At 40.5% G+C, this 25,292-nt stretch overlaps 1 protein-coding gene across 11 annotated transcripts in view; it reads right to left on the bottom strand.

Moving 5' to 3' along the window:
* The window catches only part of foxp1b (forkhead box P1b), a 263,881-nt gene that overhangs the window by 233,489 nt on the left and 5,100 nt on the right, over positions 1 to 25,292 (bottom strand). For all 11 annotated transcript variants that reach the window (XR_009796652.1, XM_061831373.1, XM_061831379.1 and 8 more), the window contains one exon: positions 14,254 to 14,304. The gene's annotated coding sequence lies outside the window, so the exon portion shown is untranslated. The remainder of the gene's footprint in view (positions 1 to 14,253; positions 14,305 to 25,292) is intronic.

Raw genomic sequence — 25,292 nt, 5'->3', positions numbered from 1 at the left:
TGACAAACAATTACAAGGTGATAGTGAAAAAGCCAAGCAACTTTATGAGCTGCTCAACTTCAATTTTTAATGCAAAGCAAAACTCGTTTTATTTTTTATAAATTACAACAATGCAATATTCCAGAAAATACATCAGGAACAAAAACATTTTCAAATGCCTTTCCATTAAATACCAGAATAGCCACAAGCATTTTGCAGTTGAGTCTTCTAACATTTTGCCCCATTTCTTGAATGTGAACCTCTGTAGTTGCTATGCAATCAAAAGGTGGAAAAAACACTTAGCGTATGTTTGCTTAAAACAAATTTGTATTCATGTAAGGGATGAGCATGCAAAAGAGGGGAAAAAGAAATGTGTAACATGGCATAACTTGTCACGTTTTGATTGGGTTGGTTTGTTTCCTTTGTTCCATGTCTTGTGTGATCCTTTTGTTAGCTGTGTCCACCTATTCACCTTTACCGTCCTCCCTCGTGTTGACCAATCAACTCCATCCAGCCAGCTTTTGGATGTGGGAAAATGTGTCTAAGAAGTTTCCTTCTGTCACTTAAAATGTTGTTGATAAAATTTGTTAGTTCCAGAATTGGGCACTGATTTTTACTGGCTCTGTTGCGCAACACATCCAGTGAATTGGACTGACAAATTTCTGGGTCACAAGTACAATACTGTATTAGTATGTCCACTTCCAAAAGACATGCCTCAAGTGTCTAGGTGGCAGCCATGTTGAACATTGAGCATTGACGTGACACCCATGGAATAATGATGGTATTAGCTATTGTCATGAATAAACCAGAGAGAGAGCAACAGCAGGGATTTAACTGAGGAGTCTTATGAGTCTGGAACATGGTCTTTTTCGCACAGCAGCAGTTTTAGTGTCAGGTTGTGCGCCTTGGCAATAGATTTGGAACTAGCAAGCACATCAATTCCTCCTGGCTCATGAAAGTGGAGAGGACCCTCGCTCAGGAAATCAAATCTCAGAGTCAGGAGGAGGAGGCCGTGGAGCTGAGACATTTCTAAACCTTCAGCATGGTTTTCGAGGGTGCATGCGAGTTTGCCCAACCAGTCTACATGTGTTTTGTGAACTTGAAGGTCTGTTCTAAACTTGAGCCAACGTAGGAAGTGTCTCTATTGGGTCATGGAGGAGAAGGCCTTGACCGTTGGACGGATGTCTATAGTCCTCTTTTAGGATCAAAGTGTGCTTTTCATTCAGGAAACATAGTCCAAATGTTTTGAGGAAGACTGGTGAAGAACAGAATCTAAGCCACTTGAGGTCCTGTGTGAAATATCCAGTCAGTCATGATTTGGGGTGCCATGGTAAACTCTGCTTTTTTTAAAATCCAATGTCACTGCAACAGTTGACCAGAATATTTTAGAAGACTGCATGATTCCCAATGGCGAGGAGTTGTACGGTGATTTCATCTTCCAGCAGGACCTGACCCATGCCATACACCCAGAAGCACCAAATCCCGCTTTGATGCCCATGCCATCACAATTCTTAAAGGGCCAGCCAACTTGCTGGACTTAAACCGCATTGAGGGTCTATGGCAGGGGTCAGGAACCTTTTATGGCTAAGAGAGCCATAAACAGCAAATATTTTAAAATGTAATTCCAAAAGACTCATCCAATATTTTTAAAACTAAATACAAGTGTATTTGTGCATTTTATGTAAGACCAACACTTTAAGATTACAATAAGTCTCTAAATGTATTTAAATAACATTATACTGTTGCTAACCAATGATGACAAAAGTACTTTTTACCATTAATGCAACTTCTTTGCTGATGACTTAGTCGTCTGTTTCATACGTCAATAAACTAAACATCACGCAGCCTTTGAGACTTCTATCCGTTATTCACAAACGTAGGCTGGTCTTAATGGGTTTTTTTTAATGTGAGAAAGACTTTTCATATGCATACGTATAACCAAACATTGTCAGTATAGCCATACTCACATGCCGCAGTGTGTGGTTTGTGACAGGAAGTGTGTTCCAAGTTTTCACAATCAGGTGGTCTGCAGGTTGAATTTTTTTTATTTGTGCCCACTTACGTGCGCTCGCCAACACTGGTAGCCGACAGAGGCATGTCTTTATGTACAAAAAAGCGCATAAGCACCCGGTCATTATAAACCACATTGATAGGCTGCGTAAAGACTAACATTTGTAATTATGCGTGTACCCCTTTAAGAGAGGAGGAGGGGGCAGTGCCAAGTAAACTAGGAAGATGAGTGTGTGGCCGTCATTGGAGGCTGTGCATCAGGTCGTTGTTAGAGAAAGTTACTTGTGGTGCCCAAATGGTCACACACACACACACAAAAAAAAGACGCTGACGGTTTTTTTTGGGGCCATGCAGTCACGCGATAGAGGAGAACTTCTTCTGGACACACTGAGCACACCTGCTGTATACAGTTTGTCGTTAAGAGGGCTCTGCTACCCAGACGCAACCACCAAAAGAGCCAGATGTGGCCCACGAGCCTTAGGTTCTTATGCCCTGATCTATGGGGTATTGTCATGAGGAAAATGAGGGACACCAAACCCAAAAACAAATAAGTACTGACAGCAAGCGTTAAGGAAATGTGAGCTTCCATAACTCCCATACATTGGCACAAGCTGATTGATTGCCTCAATGCCATGGCACATCGAGGTTTCTGATTCACACAAAGGGGTTCCCAACCAAAAATTGATTAACATATAGTATTGAAAATACCATATTATCATTGATTTAATGTGAAATGAATTTCCTTCATTTCTTCTACAAAAAAGAGAAGTAGATGGTGATTTAATCAGAGTATTCTAACTTTTTGATTTCATTATTTAATGGGTTTCATGAGCTAGTAGCTCAAATTATATAAAAATAAACTAAACACTTTGAAATTTAAAGTAGCCCTAAATCAATAAGTTCAAAAAGTTTAACTTTTTGAATGGAACAATGCATATAAATTTTCCATGATATTAAAACTTTTGGGATAGGGCCCATACAAAAAGCTATGGCCCTGGTTTTGATTCAGCAAGACAATCACAGTGGGATTAACAAATCAGGCATTGATGATGGAGTCAGATTGCTACCTGCGAGAATTTATGTGAATTGCAGGTCTCATTGACAGTTGACACTTAAAACTTACAGCCCGGCAATAAATATGCAAGCTTCAATTCGGTGCCATGCGGCATCTGGTTTTGTCTCCCCCAATGCACCGGTCTCCACCAGCCTGATAGTCTAGCCAAGAGCGCCTGCATTTTATGAAAAACTGAACCATTAATATCCTTCACAAACACCAGAACAAGCATGTTCACTTTAGCTTTTTATTACTTTGACTATTTATTTATGAGTGTTGCTAATGTGGGCAATATTTGTTTTTTCACTTCCTGTTTCAATGAGCCATTGGAGAGGTGGTGAATGATCCCTGTATACATTAGTGATATACTGAAATTTCGGCAACCGTGATGTTTCAGCCAATAAATCGAAGCAAAGCAAAGCAAATTTATTTGTATAGCGCCTTTCATAAACAAGGTACCTCAATGTGCTTTACATGGAATTTCAGGCATTTCAAAACAAAGAGATAAAACATTTAAAAAACGGGATAAAAACAATTAAAATGACGAAAAATATTTTTAAAAAAGACAATTAAAACCGCATATAGTGCAAATGCATGAGAAAAAAAAAAGAAGAATTTTCAACCTGGATTTAAAAACACTCACACTTGAGGTTGACCTCACCTGTGTTGGGAACTTTTTCCATATGTGTGCAGCATAATAGCTAAATGCTGCTTCACCATGTTTGCTTTGGACTCTGCGCTCCACGATTTGAACTGAGTCTGTCGATCTCAGAGCCCTACTGGGTTTGTATTCAGTAAGCATTTCTTTAATGTATTCAGGACCTAAATCATTTAGTGATTTATAGACCAGTAGCACAACTTTAAAATCTATTCTAAAGCTGACTGGAAGCCAGTGCAAGCGCTTTAAGATTGGAGTTATATGCTCTGACCGCTTTGTTTTGGTCAGGACACGAGCTGCAGCATTCTGAATGAGCTGCAGCTGTTTAATACTCTTTTTTTGGGAGTCCAGAAGATCATTTCAGTAGTTAAGTCTACTTGAGATAAAAGGATGGATGAACTTTTCCTGGTCTGCTTGACACATACAAGATTTCATTCTAGATATGTTCTTCCGATGGTAGAATACAGTGTTTGTCATTGATTTAATATGATTGCTGAAAGTCAGGTCGGAATCAATCAGAACACCAAGGTTTCAGACTTGGTCTTTGGTTTTTAAAGATAGAGAGTCCAGGTGTTTACTAATAAATGGCCCAAATGTGTATTTTTGACACACTGCTTTAACGCTGCTGTTAACTATATACAGTGAACAAAATAAGTATTTGAACACCCTGCTATATAGCAAGTTCTCCCACTGAGAAATCATAGAGGGGTCTGAAATTTTCATCACAGGTGCATGTCCACTGTAAGAGAGATAATCTAAAAAGAAAAATCGAGAAATCACAATAGATGATTTTTTTTACAATTTATTTGTGTGATACAGTTACAAATAAGTATTTGAACACCTGAGAAAAACAATATTAATATTTGGTACAGTAGACTTTGTTTGCAATTACAGAGTTCAACCATTTCCTGCAGTTATTCACCAGGTTTGCACAAACTGCAGGAGGGATTTTGGCCAACTCCTCCACACAGATCTTCTCGAGATCAGACACACACTTTCTAGGCTGTCGCTGAGAAACACAGAGTTTCAGATCCCTCCAAAGATTTTCTATTGGGTTTAGTTCTGGAGACTGGCTAGGCCACGCCAGAACCTTGATATGCTTCATGCGGAGCCACTCCTTGGTTTTCTCGGCTGTGTGCTTTGGGTCATTGTCATGTTGAAAGACCCAGCCATAACCCATCTTAAATGCTCTGACTTAGAGAAAGTGGTTGTTCCCCAAAATCTCACAATAAATGGCCGCGGTCATCCTCTCCTTAATATGGTGGAGTTGTCCTGTCCCATACGCAGGAAAACACCCCCAAAGCATGATGCTACCATCCCCATGCTTCACAGAAGCGATGGTGTTGTTGGGATGGAACTCATCATTCGTCTTCCTCTAAACATCTTCTCTGGGCTGTTGTTGAGAAACACGGCGTTTCAGCTCCCTCAAAAGATTTTTGATTGGGTTTAGGTCTAGAGACTAGGCTACGCCAGAACCTTGATATGCTTCTCATGAGGCCACTCCTTCGTTTTCCTGGCTGTGTGCTTCGGGTCATTGTCATGTTGAAATACCCAGCCACGACCTATCTTCAATACTCTGACTGAGGGAAAGAGGTTGTTCCCCAAAATCGTAATAGATGGCCGCAGTCATCCTCTCCTTAATACAGTCCAGTCATCCTGTCCCATGTGCAGAAAAACACCCCCAAAGCATGATACTACCACACCCATGCTTCACAGTTGGGATGGTGTTCTTGGGATGGAACTCATTATTCGTCTTCCTCCAAACACGGCTAGTGGAATTATGACCAAAAAGTTCCATTTTGGTCTCATCTGACCACAAAACTTTCTCCGATGACTCCTCTGGACTATCCATATGGTCATTTACAGACTTAAGACGGGCCTTGACATGTGCTGGTTTAAGCAAGGGAACCTTCCATGTCATGCATGATTTCAAACCAAGACGTCTTAGTGTATTACAACAGTCACCTTTGAAACAATGGTCCCAGCACTTTTCAGGTCATTGAACAAGTCCTGTCGTGTAGTCCTGGGCTGATTCCTCACCTTTCTAAGGTTCATTGAGACCCCACGAGGTGATATCTTGCATGGGGCTAAACTCCGATTGAGATTGACCGTATGTTTCGCTTCTCACATTTTCTAATTGCTCCAACGGTGGACCTTTTTTCACCAAGCTGCTTGGCAATTTCTCTGTAGGCCTTTCCAGCTGTGTGGAGTTGTACAATTTTGTCTCTGGTATCTTTGGACAGGTCTTTGGTCTTGGCCATGTTACAAGTTTAAGTCTTACTGATTGTATGGGGTGGACACGTGCTTTTATGCAGCTAACGACCACACACAGATGCATCTGATTCAGGATAATACATGGAGTGGAGGTGAACTTTTAAAGGCGGACTAACAGGTCTTTGAGGGTCAGAATTCTAGCTGATAGACATGTGTTCAAATACTTATTTGCAGGTATATGTGATTTCTGGATTTTTCTTTTTAGATTATCTCTCTCACAGTGGACATGCACCTGTGATGAAAATTTCAGACCCCTCCAAGATTTTCTAAGTGGGAGAAGTTGCAATATAGAAGGGTGTTCAAATACTTATTTTCTTCACTGTAAAACGGACGAAAACGGATGTTCCGCATACATGTATGTTTTGTACCAAAACTTACAACCTACATAAACAACAAGCAAAGCCTTAAAATTGAGTTTTGCTCTTAAGTTGAATTTACTGGGACGTCACTTTATTAAATAAAACTTTCATTTATGGTTTGATCATGACATAGTGGACCATAAATCAACAATAAATAAGATAGTTAATCAATGAACCATTGGTTACATAAACAGAGGAACATGAACACTTTACTAATGTTTTATTACTGCAATAATTCAAATACGGATGTCACAATGAATTATGGAACCAGTCATCAGGGCAGTAGCTAGTCAAAACTGGAGCATCCCTGGTATTGTCCAACCTCGCTGGTTTCACCTCAGGGTCCAAACATCCAGTATCAGATTGCCGAATGAGACGTAAAAGAAAGATTTTAGTGATGTCTGCCTCAATTTCCATCGCTACAAAATGCTATGCATATTTTGAAACATTTGATGAAATGAGAGTGCATCCCATCCTACTGCAGCAGCGAGGTGGCTCACCTTCACCTTTAACAGCGTGGTTTGGGAATGGCACCCCGCCCTGTTCACAACCTTGAGAGCCAAACAAACTCCCTCAGAGGAGCTTTGGCATTAGAGGCAAACAATATCTGAAAATCTCCTGAGAGCACAAGGTACCAAATAACATTCTGAGTATAATAAGGGCTACACTTCTTTGGGATAGAGGGAATTAGAAAGCAGATGTCGTCACTGAGAAACACACAGCTTGTTTGAAAATAAAACTTAGAGACAAAGTAAAGTAAATGACACTCGTACTTTCCCAGTCTCGGGTCAACTGAATCATTAAGGGTCAGGGAAGATACTGTCTTTTTCCATGAATATCTTACGCAACAAATATGACTTCACTGTAGTAAAGTCAGGAGGGCAAACCCAGTAGAATTCAAGCACCCCTCCATAAAAGAATTATTTGTTTCGGTTTCGGTCATTTTCAGTGTGAAATAGTAACCCCCACCTACAGTAGATTTGTTCAGTTGTCATTAAACAATTCAGTCCTCTTCCGAGGAACACGGTTAATGGTTAAAAAAAAAAAAACTGCAACTGCAAAAATACTTGTGTTTGATCCTCATACTGGACACCATAATAGTAAACAATGACAATGTATCAGGGACAATGTTCCAATTAGCAATTTCCCCTTCTGCTATCAAGCAGTATGCTAGATTATAATAAGAACCTGCAAACCTTTATCTGTGCTCCAGCCTCATCAGCATGGTAGCGCCTCAGCTCTGCACAGCATCACATCTTGGGTAATTACTACCTTCCAATTACTGCCCAGCTTGTAAATATATATCAAATAAACAAGCAACAACCAGTCAATTAGGAGCTCCTTTTCATAACGGGGGTTCACATTTATGTTTTATGTACTGAAAGGGGCAGTAACAGTAATCACATAACTCCAAGTGAAGTTGTAACTGTTGAAGTTCTGACTATACCTCAAATTGGGATTTAGGCAGTTGAAGACAAGCAGGCTGAAGCTCACTAGTTTGCTCTTCAAAGACAAGACAAAATTAACAAAACAAAAACAAAAAAGGGCAGTCAATCAGTCACAGCCAGTCAAAAAAATGAGCATTGCTTCACTCATCCCTCCTCCAGGCACGGAGTTGCCGGCTCAAACCTGACTACGCCGATGGTTTATCACACAGGGCATATAGCAGGCTTATCCAGAGTGATGCATCCAGAAGACGTGATCAAAGAACTCCAACTTTGCAACCACAAATGGCAACGGAATGGCCCTGCCATGCTATGTTTCTCATAAGCCTGGCAATTCGGTAGACAGACAAGAAGTCAAGGATAAGATACTTTGAGGAACTACTGCTACGTTATTTTATGAGACTTTGGTGTCTATGGCAACTGGGAATTAGTATTTGTCAGTTTCCCTATTTTATGATGATGTAGTCATCCTATAGACTGATACCTTAAGTTATATCTCAGTTTTTATTTTTACACAACATAGCTCAAATATTGTGCAAGAGGAAAAAAAAATATGTTCCCATTGGAGCAACTGTACCATTGGAAGATAGTTTGTAAACACTTGACTTGTCATTATATAACAAATAATATATAGCTGCATTATTGATTGTATTATTGCAAATTTTTCAACACAAAAACAATACGTCCAAGACTCTAATGTGTCAGAGGGTTCTAATGTTAAATCAAGCAATCACATTATTGAAAAATAAAGATTGAAACAAAAAAGAAGCAAGTCTCATGATATCATCATCGTTCCTTCACCAATTTAACTTAGTAACGGAATGATCGAGAAGTAAACTGTTCATTTTCCAGTTCAAACCTTATTGTACAATGAAATCACAGGCAAAATAATGGACAAAATATGATGACTGGAAAATCAAAACGCTGTAGGAAGCTGGATCGATGCCAGAAAAAGAGAATTATATTTGAGGAACTACTGTGATATGCTGTTACAGTATGTAATGAGATGGATTTTGGTCTTTAGCAGTGTTTACCAACTCTATATCATGTCAAGTAGCTGTGACCTGTCATATACATAATAAGAAATTAATTGACATCTAATTTGCTTGATGTGACATCTGCATGTACTGAAATTTTGATGGACTCTAGCAAAGGTTAGGAATATCAATTGGAGAGGAAAAAAGGTGAATAAAAAAAACTATCATTTTCATTAATAAATGTCACAATTCCACAACTGTTTTTTATCACCCGAAAGGAAGATGCCTGCAGAATTACTTTTCATATAAATACAAGTAAATACTTTCTATTTCAGCAAGATAAGACAGCAGCAAATTCATGCAAGTGCGATTCATTAGCGGTCTTGACCTGGAGTTGTGTACAGCTCCTGCACCTAAAAATGGTAGAGGGGCTCACCGGTGCTTCCCTCAACTATGAATAGCAATATGTTCCACAACTTTAAATACTAGCAGTTGTAGTTGTAAAATTTGTATAAGCTAAAACATCTTATTTGGTCCTTCGCCATCTGTCACTCTCCATGACCTAAAATTGTAGGTATGGGCAACTTAATTTATGCTGGACCTGATTGTACAAACCATACAGTACAATACAAACCAACTCACAGGCCTCCAGTTCCCCTTGCCTGATTCTAAAGCACATGGAGTGAATGAATTCAGCCCAAAGGGGGAAAAAAAGCCTCACAGCAGTTAAAATGTAGGTGCAGTCCATACCGCAGTTCATTGGTATGAGTTATAATGATGCAATAACAAAGTGTGGTTTGTATACTGCACAATTCTATTGTTTATATCATTAAGTGGATGGTTGTGTTCTTAGTAAAACAACAGAATTCGTCTTCTACTCAAACGGATATGTTTGTGCGTGTGTGTGTGTCTGTCTGTGTTGTTGTTTTTACCATGAATTAATGATGGTGAATAGATTCCAGGCTGTGGAATATTTTGTTCCGCAAAAAGAGTTTTTTTTCTTCTTCACAACAGGAATCACCTTTTTATTTTGTCATCATTCCCAAGGCATGACTGATCGATTTTCGCTCAATCCAACGGCCACATAAACATAACACGTGTTGGTTGGTCCATCATGGCTGGAGAGTCAGACACAGGGATAATGTGGTAAACATGTATCTTTTTGCGATGTCCTACACCTTGGACGCTACACTAGCACTGTATGAACGATTAATGAATCTTAATGTAACTGCAATAGGACTACTACTTTGCAGTACCAATTTTATTCCACCCGTACTTTTTCCTTTAAGGGACTGGTAGAAAAGCATGTACAGTACATGTAAAAGATTTACGCTGTAATACATTACAATGTAACAATACTGTACATTCATTGAAAACTGGTTGGAGTACCAGATATTTTGACAATTTCTCCACTGGTTTTGTGCTTTATTGTAGTTTTATTAATTGTGTATTATTGTACCGTATTTTCGGGACTACAAGTCGCTCTGGAGTACAAGTCACAGCACCCATAAAATCCATAAAAGCAAAGATAAAAACACATATGTCGCACTGGAGCATAAGTCGAATTTTGGGGGAAATGTATTTGACAGAATCCAACACCAAGAACAGAAGTGTCATTTAAAATTTAAATGATGAACAATTTAAGATAAAAATAGAATAGAGGCAACAACGGGCTGAATGGTATGCTTACGTTACATCACACAACTCAGAGCATGCCTGTTATGTTAACATAACATATTAAGCTATTCCAATAACAATAATAAAAATAACATACGAAGAAGTTTACCAAAACTATCCGTGTCACTCCAAATGTCCGGTATCTAAATTCCAATGAAATCTTCATCCTCAGTGTCACTTCTAAACAACTCCGCCAACTCCAGCGAAAGACAACGTGCCGCTTCCTCTTCTACGTCACTTACGTCAAGACTCATCGTAAGTGGCAGTTAAGGGTAGCCTATTCCAGCCTTTCTGAATCCTGACAGGATGGTTCTGTTGTCACGGAAGCCCATACTTTGTCAAGCCATCCAATGATTTCCCAGAAAGTTCCATGCCAGATTCACCCGGAAGTTGTGCTCTCCACCCGTCATCAGATACACGGGCCTAGAGCGCCCTCTTATGGTTGTCAGTGTGAAAATAACAGATAAGCGACTTGGAAAATGGATGGATGGATGTAATAATGTGTTAATAATTTCACATACAAGTCGCTCTGGAGAATAAGTTGCACCCCCAGCCAAACTATGAAAAAAATGTGAGTTATAGTCTGGAAAATACGGTACTTGTATGAGTTTGTTTTTTTCTCGCAGAGCTGCAGAATTATAGCAAAAAAGATTAAACTGGCACGGTGGGGCGACTGGTTAGAGTGTCTGCCTCACAGTTCTGAAGGCTGGGGCTCAAATCCCAGCCTCGCTTCTGTGGACTTTACATGTTTTCCCCATGCCTGCGTGGGTTTTCTCCGGGCACTCCGGTTTCCTCCGGGGACTCCGGTTTCCTCCCACATCCCAAAATGAGGAGACTTTAAATTGCTCATAGGTGTGATTGTGATTGCGACTGTTTTCACTCTGTGCTGCATAGTTGGTTGTCTGGCAACCAGTTCAGAATCGGGAGCTGCAAGGTAAAGGTAAGACTGTAGCTCATATGATAAGTGCTGTAAATGCATTTAAAGCAAATATGAAAATTCTTTTGGTGCATTTACAGAGCAAAAAAAAAAAAAAGCGATAAGGCGCACCGTATTAAAAGGCGCAGTCTCAGATGTGGGTGCAATTCCAGTATTTAACACAAGTACAAGGCACACCGTATTATTAGGCGGAGGAGGCAGGGTGGCGCTCGCGAGACAGTGAAGCACAATTGCACCTTTATTTTTGTAAGCAGAAGAACAAGCTTCAAACTTTTTTCCCCCCACCACGAGCGGTGGAAGCGAGTCATGAGTCAACACACCATCTTCACCCACGGTTTCACACCAAACCAAAATCTTTACACCACAGCAAACAGAACAGTACATCCAGCAGACAACAAAACGATGAGCGAAAAATAATTGACACCAAACACGCACTTCAAACATTATTTACATAAAGTTTAGCGCCACAAAGGATATAGCTATATAGCAACATTAGCTTAAAGCATACGGGAGCATCTATGCACGGAATTTAAAAAGTTACCGGGTAGGAAACCGAGTTCAGTGGCACGTACTTTACTGACATATTTATCAGTGTAAATCGTGAGTTCAGTTGTACTTTATTTAAGTATTTAACTATGTTGCTATACAGTATAGCTGTATAGAGATACTAGCCGAACCCATACGGTAGCATGTATGCATGCTTTTTAAATACTTCAATGAAGTACAACCAAGTTCACTGTTTACAATGTTAAATACTTCATTAAAGTACAACCAAACTCGAGTTTTACTCCAGGTGCCTTTTAAAATAGCATGTATGCATGCTACCATGTGCTTTAAGCTACTATCGCTATATAGTATAGCTACATTATTAAATACGTTAAGAAAGTACAACTGAACTCACTGTGAAGATGGTATATCCCACGCCGCTCGCAACTTCACTTTGCTTACCCTGTTCACATCGCTGTCCAGTGAATGTTGTTTTTCTTTCACGGCGATTGTTTGTTCTTTGTTAATTAATCCATTGCTCGTGTTGTTCTTCCAACTTGGGCCACCTTGCCCTGTTTCTACGGAAACTTGGGTTGGTCTTCTCAACTCGGCAAAGCTAGTTTTCCTACTTCCTCAAGTGGAAGCAGACACGTTAGCCGAAGCATCCACAATCCTTTCAGAAATTGTGGTGTAACTCGCCCGAGGCTGCCTCTTAATAACGTTGTGTTTGCCATTTGTCATCCATCGCTCCCAACTTTTATTTTGTTCACGGCGATGTACAGCGAATGAAGTTGCTTTTCATGGTGATCATTTGTTCTTCATTAATTAATCCATTGCTCGTGTTGTTCTTCCAACTTGGACCACCTCACCTTGTAGGCTCCCAGTATAACAGCAAGTTCCGAGTTCATTAGCTGCGCTTGTTTATTAACGGCGGTTGTTTGTTCTTTGTAAGCATATCTCTTTGTTGGTGCCATTTTTGGGGGACCTTAGCCAAAGCTATATTGTTGAGCACAAAACACATACCGGCATTATGTACCTTCTGGGGGGGGCGGCGTGCCTTTCGCGTCCTCTCCATGCCCAAACTTTCTCCTGTAACTTCCACATGTTGTCCTCTCACTGGTCCGCTTTTCCTTGATATAACTAGCGTGTCAGCAGGAAATGCTTTCAGTCGGTTACAAATTTTGGACAATGGATCACGTATAAGGGACCCTGTCCGTTTTGGAGAAAATTCAAGACATTTAAGTGCACCTTATAGCCGTGAAAATACGGTACTCCCAAATCACAAACAGACTAGAACAGGAATTTGACGACATGTTTTGTGACTTTGATCAAGTTGAAATGTGTGTCATTCATTACAAATTCCTTCATGCACGTGGATATTACATCCACAGTTGAGGAGCTCACGGCTTTTCTCAAATTGAATGCTGGACAGGTAGAAATAGAATTCCTAACTCTTCAATAGGACCTCCATCTCAAAGCCCATTGGTCCGCACTCAACTTGTGGACAAAGAAAAGTACAGTTGTGTAAGCACACCAGCTCTGTAAATTGCCTGCTATTTTGGTTTGACCTATCTACTGTATGTGAATCAGCCTTTTCCAACATGAACTTTATCAAGAACAAACTCAGAACACACCTGCCTAATACACATTTACAAAACACACTCAGAGTTGCACTTTTAAATTATACACCAGATTACAACACAGGTGAGTAGAATGCAGTGCCAGGCCTCCCTCCAACAAAAATGAGGAGACAACTCACAGAGACAATATTTGTTTTGAAAACATCATATAAATATTGCATTACAAATATTGCACAAAATGTTCAAACATGTTCAGATTGGATTTGGTAATTTGTGACAAGTAGATGATCTTTGTCCTAACATTTTTCAAATGATCATTTGTGCTACAAGGACAGGAGGCAATCCCCCTGACTTTCAAATATTTGACCACATAAACATGAATAAATGTTTCTTGTTTAACCACGATTTTCTTACCATTATTATGGAAAATAATTACCAATGATATGTGAGCAATATCTTCCCATCGTGTTACTACGACTGCTATTGTTTGTATTATGATTACTACTAAAAAGTGATTCGTGCAGTTTTACATTTTTACCTTGGAACAGTTCAAGTTGCCCTTCATACAATCAGTGATCATGATGTACCTTCAGCCTCAAATAAATTGGTGACCCCTCCACTGGAGAGAGGCCTCATTCAATATAATGGGGAAAAGAAAGTGCAATGTAAATCTGGTAGTGTTGTTCATGATGTGAGGATTAGGCAAACCATTCTGTGGCTTGATTGGGTTTATGTCATCAATTCCATGTTGTTTACATAAGCACGAAAACTAAAAGGCAATGATGCAAATGCTTGCGTTAATTTAAAATTTACTTACAGCATCAAACCGGTCGCCAAGCAGCATAATTCACTTCATATCCTGTCTGCCCTAGAATGACAAAAAAAGGAAACATGAATTCCACTTTAAAGATGAAAAGGACTTGTTTAATTTTCTTTCAATGAGAACTTGTACACAAGCAAGTACACAGTAGCAAGAAGCAAGCTTTAACTAATCTGATTGTGTCCAGAGATAAAACCCGAGTCACTCATTTATAGAGAATAGACAGACGAATACAGGAAGCTGGGTTGGCCATGATATACGGATTAGAGACGGTGGCACTGAAGAAACAACAGGAAGCAGAACTGGAGGTGGCAGAAATGAAGATGTTGAGGCTCTTGCTAGGCATGATTAGGTTGGATAGGATTAGAAATGAGCTCATTAGAGGGACAGCCAAAGTTGGATGTTTTGGAGACAAGGTTCAAGACAGCAGACTTCGGTGGTTTGGACATGTCCAGAGGCGAGAGAGTGAGTATATTGGTAGAAGGGTGCTGAGGTTGGAGCTGCCAATTCGAAGACTGAAGAGAAGGTTGATGGACATTGTGAGGGTAGACTTGAGGGCAGTTGGTGTTAGATAGGAAGAAAGGAGAAAGGCTTGGATGGAAAAAGATGACACACTTTGGCGACCCCTAATGGGACAAGCAGAAAGGAAAAGAAAACAGACACGGTCCAGTCTCCTTACTGTGTCGTACGAAGGCGTGATTTCCACCACATGATAATTCCTGTTTTTTTCCTCCCTAAAAGTACAATGGATAGATCCACGCAGGGCGCCTAAGCCACGCCTACTTAGATACTGTGGTTATGCACTCCTAGCTACCGATCAAAATGGCGGACACAGTGCGGCCGGAGCATGTTATGAGCGATTCATTAGAGCAAATTCCCTACAGTATTTCTGTTTCCTTTCTGCCGATGGTAGAAGAAATCTCGACAAAGAGTGTACAGAAAGGCCTGAATTACTTTCAACAGAGATAATATATTCATAATGTCAAGGTTTCACAAATGGTAACGCCAGTTAGAGTTTCTGTAATGTGTTGGTCGTCCATGTGAAAGAATCAACCACCTCATAAACTTATATTGGACATCGAATGCGAAGATTTCTGATGCCAATTGTTCATGCAAAGCGGGGTAGGTTTGCATTTTTACGCTACATAAACATGTTGATTTGAAATGATATCTACGTTCATAGAGGATAATTAATTTACATAAATTATGGCAGTGTGCGTGTCCTCTCGCGGTCTGAACGTACATACTGTACACTTAAATGTAGGCCCAAAATATGTGTATTCATGTGATCTGTTCAATCATCGATAAGAACGTTTGAGAGCAGAGCCGAGGTGCGTCTGGAAGCTTTGAGTTTCACTCGGCTCAGGTATACCTTCCTCCTTCCTTTATAGGTGATACACAGACTAATTGAATAACTTAGCTTGGAATAGATGACTTTGTGTTGATTTATCTTCGATATGTTCAGATGGTTGTGAGGTCGGCCACAAGCCTTAATCCACCATTTGCCTTTATCTAAATTACGCTTTTGGGTGGGAAACCGAACCAGATATCCTCCCAGTAATTTCACTGGATAGCGCTTGTCTCCATTACACATTCCTCAGCCACATCGAAGCACCATATTTCCAAATCGGATATAAGCAGGACTATACACTTGTAATACAAAGGCTTAAAGTAACCACGTGCTCTTTTTGTTTGTGGGTAAAGGATCGCGGCTGTAGACAGCATGGGCAGAGTTCAGAAAATGACGCACACTGACTGGTCAAAAGGGCGCTGTCAGTCATTCTCACGGATCCATCCATTATCATATAGGTCCTGACAGAACAAAAAAAAAAATATATCGCCTTTGGATGTGGTGCAGTGAATGTAGAGAGCAAGGAATTGTCCAAAATCTCTTGGTATGCTGAAAGATTGAGAATTCACTTCCTTGGAATTAAGGAGCCAAGCCCAGCTCCTGAAAAACAACCCCAGACCATAATCACCCCCTCCATCAAAATATACATTTAGCACAATGCAGTCAGACAAGGAAATTCCTTCTGGCAACAGCCATACCCAAACTCCACCATCAGATTGCAAAATAGAGAAGGAGGATTCGCCACTCATGACAGCCGACTGTGGATTATTTCAGAGCCAGGAAATTTTCACAGCTGGACTTCTTATAGAGGTAACATCTGATCACAGTTCTAGCCTGGAGTTCACTGAGCTCCAGAGAGCATGCATACCCGTGGAAGTGATTGCAATGCCTGATTCCAATGATTGTCGATGATGGGTGAGTGAATACTTTTCATTATAAAGTGTACATTTGCACCCACTCTGTGGCTGCTTTTGCTGTTGCTCAATGCACATTGTGTCATAGCACTCCAAAAGTGGACTTCTTTGCTCCACTTGGATATTAAGTGAATTACCCTTTTCCATTTACATTCATTTTTCTTCTACACTTCTCCTATTGTTGGATTTTGGTCTGCTCACGCATGGTAATGCATTCTGATGCTAACCCTTGCTAACATGTGCTTAAACATGCTTACGCTCATTCATTAGAAGTGAGCAAGTAGTAGTGAGTAGTTCCAAATTATGGTTCTTACATCTTGTTTCTCCATGAGCAAGTGGAGTATGTATTCTCCTGTTGCTCAGCAGTTTCCCATTTGGTACTCTCACCGGATCGTGCATAGTCGCGCAGGCAACACACACACACACACCACACACACACACACACACACACACACACACACACCCTCCTGCCTCCATGCTTAAAGGCAACGCACGTTTTTCTGTACTGTCCTTTAAGAATTGGAGCGCTGTTGCGTCTGTTTTATTTCCTCTTTGTTCCTTTATTTTATTTTTTAAAATACTAGTACTTTGGTAAAACCGATCCTGTGCCATTTCTGACTCAGAATACCTTGGTTCAGTTCTGGTATCAGTACTTGGTGCAACACTAGTTTGTATCGCGTAAAAAAAATTTTTAACGCTGTTAAACCAAAGCAAGTAGCACAGAGAAGAAAACTCCAGCTAAGAAACAGACAACTTGAGGCAGTCACAAAGTTGATAATGCAGAACATTGTCAAAGATATGATGCCTGTTCAAATGTTACAAAAGCAGTCATTTATCCACACACTGATGCACAACTGTGGTGGTAGCAGATGTTGTGATAAACTGCCTCCAAATTTATATTACAGCTTATCCATTTGCATTTCACTTTTCACCTATTTTCAGTGGTGTCACTTCACAATAAGAATGACACAAGTTCATTCAACATGACAGCTACTTGGAATAAACTTTGCAAAGCTGAATCAAATAGGGATAGTGAGGTATTTCCAGCCTATCTCATTAGAGAATGTTTTTGCACAGACTTTTTAGCAGAGTATCAGAACTCGTTGTTGTGCGCAGCTGTGCAGCTCCATTAACTTTTTCCTCTATTCAAACTTTCCACATTTTAGTGTTTTTGGTTCGTGGTGAACCATTTGCTGTATTTGACCATTTTAGCCACGATATATACATATATAATTCGTAAAGGCTATTGTCTCGCTATAATGCCACAACCATGAGGATATTCGACACAACATGAGGAATGCATCGCAGAGTACTTATAGAAGAGATGAGAGGGAGCCAACGATATAGTGAGAAAGGGCATTTTGAACCATTCCTTCAGGATGCGTTTTAAGCCTAGTGCTTACAAAAGGATTCTTCAAATCTTATAAGGTTTTTTTTTCCCCCATCAGTGACAGACAAGATTTTAAAAATTAGGCATTTAACAGATTTCGTCATACTGTGTGAGGTGTGCTGTGATAATTTCCAGAGATAGCACCACGAATCAAGATTCTGGTCCACCACCAGTGTGGTAAGTCTTTTGAGGCAGAAATCTTATGTGACCACACCTTAAGGCTTCTTTATACTTGAGCGGGCGGCAACCGCGATGATGTCATCGCAGCAATCCTGCGTACAGTTGCCTTTTTACTCGAGCGCAACCCACGTGCTCTGTTAGGAAAATGTGCTGCAGTTCTCTTCTAAGTTGGGGGTGTCGCTACGGCTGGTATTGGGTAGGACACCACAGGACTACATTTCCTCAGCATTTTATGTGCATTTCCAGTAGAAGTTTTCACTTTCCTATCCGGAACAAGGAACAAAGCAACAAATATAGCGACTGTGGAACAGTTTCTAGTAGAACGACTGGACCCAGATGACAAGATGATATGTTTAGGTATTCTGCAAAATCGATCAAGAAGGTGGCAGCATAGGTAGTATGTGAAACCATGGGAACACTGAGTATGTCATCACAGCATGTACCTAAAACAAACCAGTCATGAGAGATGAGCTCCTCGGGATTCTACGTGTAGTGACAAATTTTTGCCATGCGTGGGTCAAGTCCAACATAGGGGCCCCGCAGCCCAATGCGTTGGTCATGTGATGCAATGCAGGTGCTAGCAGGGAGGTATAAAGAAGCCATTTCTTCCAAGTGGACGAACTAATGGATGTTAGAAAAGGACATTTTTTTATATATTCAACCTTCGTCGAGCAGCCATCACAAGTGACCTCATGCACACCTTCATGCTGATCACGGGATAGACTTCAATCATGTTCTAATCTAAATGATCATGAACTTCAGACGACATGTATTAGAGGAAATAAAACTCTGGACCTCGTACGTGCCCAATACCAATGTGAAGAGAACTCTTCTTGGATATCATAATTATTATTGTAAATTAAAACTGTAGAAATATAAGAATTACAATCAAAATCAGCTTTATTGGCCAAGTATGTAAACAACACACAAGGAATTTGTCTCCGGTTTTTGGAGCCACACTACTACAATATATGATGTTGAGTACGACAGCAAATGGATTGACAATCAATTGCCAGGGAACTTTTTTTTTCCATCTCACAGTGGTGCACAGAATGTGCAGTCTTCTAGCATTTAGAGCAGTTAGAATGCACATGAGAGAGATAGTCCAGTGCAAGGACTGTTGTGCAAAGGGTGTGTGTCAAGACTTCATTGAGTGTATAACTAGTCATGCGATAGTCTGGGACCATGTTGCTTGTGCAAATGTTACAGATACCCCTCAGTCAACAGTGCAAGAGATGCAGATGCTACTCAGGTATGAGAGGCTAGTATTAGTCAACAACAGATGTACAGATGGTACACAGAGTTCAGACTACCACAATGAGTACAGAAATAAATCAGGGGTGTGAAACTCATTTTTCTCGTGGGCCACATTGATGTTCCGGTTTCCCTGAGAGGACCATTATGACTGTGGAACAAAAATATTTAATCATCTCATCATATTTACATAATCAATTTATGAACTAGTTTTGGAATAAGAAATCAAGGATAATGTGTTTTTCAACTATTCACGTTTGGCAACACAAAAATGCTTGTAATATCTCAACTTTATAATTTGTGGCAATTTGAGGTTTTGGTACAGATTTTTACAAGAATCAACGAAATTGATACACTAGATTTGGCTTCACGGGCCACATAAAATCATTTGGTGGGCCAGATCTGGCCCCCGGCCTTAAGTTTGACACTTGTCGTTTATGTCATAGTAATTGGCCCATCAGAATGTGACAAGAAAGTCGAAGTAGAAAATTGGCTGCATGTTGCAGTTAAATAATTTAATGGCAATAGGGAAGAAGCTCTTTGAAGGACTGCTAGTTTTTTTTTTTTTTTTGTTCAGAAGCACCTCGCCAAGGGAAGGGGCTGGAAAAGATGATTTCCAGTATGTCTAGGGTCAGATAGGCAGGATTACTTCATGTCAGAACCAAATACCCAGCCAATCCAGTTACACTTTCTTAGTATGTGACGTCATGTGACTAAGAAACGTAACTGCGGTTGGCTGGGTGTTCTGTCTGGTGGCACAAACAGTGAATTTTAGACAGCGAGTTGTAGCCAGTTAAATTTATGACAGCGAATTGTTACCAGTTGAATTTCAGACAGCGAATTGTTACCAGTTGAATTTCAGACAGCGAATTGTAGCAACTATTGAAAATGTGATCACTTTACATTTGAAATTAAAATCCTGTTTTCTGTGGCAATTCAAATTCAAATCGTATTTCACTTTACATTTCAAATTCAAATCTTATTTCACTTTACATTTTAAATTCAAATCATATTTCAAATTCAAATCTTGGTGGCACTAATTTACTTCCATAGAAACTAACTTCAGCCTTTATTTTGACTGATACGGCACAATTCTGTTTTTCAAATATGGAAAATTCTTGCTTAACAGTATTTGAAAGAATATCTTAGTATGTTTTAATCACATTATCAACATCGCCTCAATAGTACTTTTGTGTTGAAATATAAATCCCAATTTCAATAATTTTGGGACGTTGTGTTAACCTTAAATAAAAACAGAATATTGATTTGCAAATATTTTAACCTATATTCAACTGAATAAAATACAAAAATAAAGTATTTAAATGTTCAAACTGATTAACATTATTCATTCATTCAGCTTGTACTGCTTATCCAAGGTTAGGTCGTCGGGGAGTAGCTTTAGCTGGGATGCCCAGACTTCCCTCTCCCCAAGCACGTCATCAAGCTCTTCCGGGAGGATCTCAAGGAGTTCCCAGGCCAGCCAAGAGATGTAGTCTCTCCAGCATGTCCTAGAGGTTGTACCCACAGACTCCTTCCAGTGGGACATGCCCGAAACACCTCACCAGGGAGGCGTACAGGGGGCATCTTAATCAGCTACTTTGCAAATACAGTACAGCCTCGGTTCTCGAACGTCCTCGTTGTCAAACAAATCTGTTTTCGAAAATTTTTAGATTTTTTTTGCTTCTGTTTTTGAATAAAAATTGGTACCCGAACCCCCTGACAAAACCTGGAAATAACATAACGCGCACAGCCAGACCACGTGACACACGACACGCTTTGTAGTGAATTGCCACGCCGCCGAAAAAACCCGGAAATAACATAACGCGCGCGGCCCGACCAGCTGACCCATCCACAATCCGCTGTGTTATTGTCAATTCGAATGAACCCCTGAAAAAATACTGAAACAACATAACGCGCACGGTGCAACCAGCTGACCCACCCACGACCCGCTTTGTTATTCTGTAAAACGCAGCCTCTGTACGCAGACGTGTCCCAGGAGAGACTGTTTTTTTTCCTTCTGATTGAGGACTATTAACCCCCATTATGGCTCACAAGAAGGCAAGTGCTTCAAACCGCCTTCAAGAACGTATTGTGGTCGAGAACAAGGGCTGTACTGTAATTTCTTATTTTCAATTTGTGGCCTGTTTGCAACATAATCCAAAAACGCAGGGATGGGCAAGACGAGCAAAGTTAAGGAATGCTCAGAATTGCTGTTTGGAACATTCCACAGGTGAACAGTGTAAATGGAAACAGCTGTGTGTCATGATTGGGTCTAAAAGGAGTATACCCAAAAGACTCGGGTGTTCACAAGTTCAGATAGGATGAGGTTCACCACTTTATGGAGAACTGGATGAGCAAATATTATATTTTCACAACTATAAGGTGCACTTAAAAGTCTTGAATTTTCTCCAAAATGGCCGGGCCGACTATAATACGTAGTGCCTTATGTGTGAACTGACATCAAAAATCTGCAACTGACTGGGAGCATTTCCTGCCGTCATGCTGCTTATATAGAGGAAAAGTGGACACATGAGAGGACAGCATGCAGACGTTACAGGGAGAAGTGTGGGTGTGGGAGAGGACGCTAAAGCCACACCCCCCAGAAGGTATATAATGCAGGTATATGTTTTGTGCTAAACAACATTGTTTTGGCTAAGGACCCCAAAAAAATGGCACAAACGAAGAGACACGCTTACGAGCCACAGTTTCAACAGCAACCTATCAGTTATGCGGAGAAACATGGGAGTCAGGCAGCCACGAGAGAATTCAAGATCATCAAATCCATGGTCCTAGAGTGAGCAAAGCAGGAAAACGAGCTTCTCCAAGTTAAGAAGACAAAGCTGAGTTTGCACGGAAAACAAGGCTGGGTGGGTATCTTTTTATCAACTTTTGTTTTAAGGTTAGGTTAGAGTCAGGTTATAACATATGTTAGCTCCCTCTCTGTAGAAGAAGAAGGGGAACTATGAGAGCGGGAGATTTCCCAGTAAGCGTCTGCTACGTACACAGAGTTCCTCTGTTAGTAACACATGCACATTAATCACAAGGAGACTTTTCAGCACAGGGGAGCGCTCAGACCGTCACACCAGCATTACATCTGAAGAGGCGCACGGCAACAAGACGAGAGGGAACCTGGCCTGTTTGATGGAGAACTTGCCCAGCTCTTCATTTTGGATAAAGAAGATAAGGACTTTGATGGATAGATTTGTGGATGATGATTAATCAAAAAATAATGAGTATGCACATTGTTAAATATTTCAATAAAGTACAACCGCACTCGCTGTTTACAATGCTAAATACTTCAATAAAGTACAACCGAACTCAATTTTGCTCCCAGTGCCTTTTAAAATAGCATGCACGTATGCGACCAAGTTTTGAGCTAGTTTCGCTATCCAGCTATATAGCTATATGCTTTGCACCACTAAACGGATGTAAATAGTGTTTGAAGGGCATGTGTTGTGTCAATTATTTCTTTGCTTATCATTTTGCTTGTTTTGTCGTCTGCAGGTTGTGGTGTTCTGTTTGCTTTTGCGTAATGACTTTAGTTTGGTGTGACACCGAGTGTCACCAGTGTTGACTGGTGACTTGCTCTCACCGGTCGTAGGGGGAAAAAGTACAAGCTTGTACTTCTGCTTGCAAAAATAAAGGCACAATTATCCCTCACTGTGTCATGAGCGCCAACATGCCTGTGCCCAATAATACAGTGTACGGTATGGACACAAAAATACGGTAGTCCAACTGTTTAAGAACAATGCCCTTTCTATTTACAAGTGAGAGGAATTTAGGGATCGCATGATCTGCAGTCCATAATGTCATTAAAAGGATTTAGAAAATATGGAAAAAAATTGTGCACATAAGCGAGTCCAAAAACCAATATTGAACAACTGTGACTGTCGAGCTCTCAGCCAGGTAAGCATTAAAAACTGGCATCAGTAATGAATCAAATCAATCAATCAAAAGCCTTAAATGTCATTATATGCTGTGCATACAACAAAATGATGAGTGCTTCTCCACAAGGTGCAATAATATAAAATAAAAACCGAAGAACATCTTGGGTAAAAACAAAAGATAAAACATCAAGGCAGAGTTATTGCTAAAATAAATAAATAAATGCACAAAAGTTACATTGCATAATATTCCATTACAGTACTGTTCTGTTTACTGATTTCGAGTTCAAGACGTTGATGGTTCTGGGGAAAAAGCTGTTCTTGAATCTGGTTGTCCGTGTTTTGTGGGACCTGTACCGCCTGCCAGAATGAAGCAGGTTAAACAGGTGATGACCAGGATTTGAAGAGTCCTTTACAATATTAGTGGCTCTGCTGTGATAGCGGGAGTTGGTATTGTCCTCTGGGGAGGGCAGAGAGCAGCCAGTGATCTTCTGGGCCCTGTTGGCCACTCTTTGCAGAGCTTTCCTGTCCGCTGCTGTGCATCCAGTATACCACACTGTGATGCAGTAAGTGAGGATGCTCTCCACGGTGGTTCTGTAGAAGGCCTGCAGCAGCTTAGCTTCCAAGTTGTTCTTCCTGAGCACTCTCAGGAAGGGGAGTTGCTGCTGGGCCTTTTTCACCATCGCAGTGGTAATTACAGTCCAAGTGAGTCTGTCCGTGATGTAGACTGCCAGAAATTTGAAGGAGGAGACACTCTCCACACACTCCCCCATTGATGAACAGTGGGACCAGGTCGACGCTGCAATTCGGTAAGTTCAGGATGATTTCCTTTCTTTGTGGTGTTCAGTGTAAGGTTGCTTGCAGAACAGCACTTTGACAATTTACCAATCTCGTCTCTGTAAGTAAGTAAAGGATATTGCTATGTGGGCCACTTCTGAAAACCATCATCAGTTAACAAAGTTTGTCACTGGGTCTAAAAATGCAAGTTAAAACTGGGGACTTCCCAATTCAACTTTTCCACTTCCATTCCAATATTGCAGCCTTGAGTACTGGCTAATACCAATATCGGTCTGATTCAATACCAGCAATAATCATATCTACATTGCTTATTTTTGTAACGAATAGGTGGCAGGATGATGACACCCTGGACCCCAGCGAACATGGCACACCCCAGGGATAACGAAAGCCATATATCACCAACACCTAGATATGCCACCGGCTTCTCTTTGACTGAACTAATCGAGGTGGATTAACGAAAAGTGGAATCTTGTGGTCCGATCTTACATTTTTCATTTAAAACACTTTTTGAAAAACGTGTCCTCTGGACCAAAGAGGAAAAGGACCATCCGAAATTCATCAGCACAAACTTCAAAAGCCAGTGTCTGTGATGGTATTGTCATGCATCTATTCTCTGATATTACTTTTGTGGTATCAGTACTTCGCTGACTGTTGATGGGCGGGGTCCCCTGTTGCACACCTGATGAAGATCAGCTGGTCATTTAAGTGGAACAGAAGCAGAAGGGGGGCGCCGGATTATTGCATCGAGTCACCTAGCTCTCGCTCATGGTCACTGTGGTTTCAACCCTGTGTGTATCATCCTGTTGGCTTGAGTACAGTGATATTGCAAGTTTGATCCTCCTAGCTTTGTATTTTACCCCGAGGCATCCTCTTTCCACTGTGTTTTGTCCTCCGGTTCAATCAGCTATTTGTTAAATAATGCTCATTTTTACATGGACCGCTTTTTCTGCATCTACTTTAGTTTGTACTGTTATGGCTTCTGCTTGCTAGTTACGTGCACCTTGAGATTCCCTTTTTTGTGCTTGTTCTTACACAGACCATTTTATCCGCGTCTATTTTAGTTTGGACAGTTACTCCTCGCATGTTACGTGCAACTTTAGTTTCTCTTTTGTCCTTGTATACTACGTGCAGCCTTCTTGTTTTTAAATTGAGTGTAAGCAACTCTATCACGTGTCTACCTTTTTGGGTCCTTTATTCCTTGTACGTTACACAACAGATATGAGGTGTCTTTTTGCCAATGGCATGGCTAACTTACTTATTTATGA

The sequence above is a fragment of the Syngnathoides biaculeatus genome, chromosome 10 (assembly GCF_019802595.1).
Source record: "Syngnathoides biaculeatus isolate LvHL_M chromosome 10, ASM1980259v1, whole genome shotgun sequence".
Taxonomy (NCBI): domain Eukaryota; kingdom Metazoa; phylum Chordata; class Actinopteri; order Syngnathiformes; family Syngnathidae; genus Syngnathoides; species Syngnathoides biaculeatus.
This window is presented reverse-complemented; position numbering and strand designations above follow the sequence as displayed.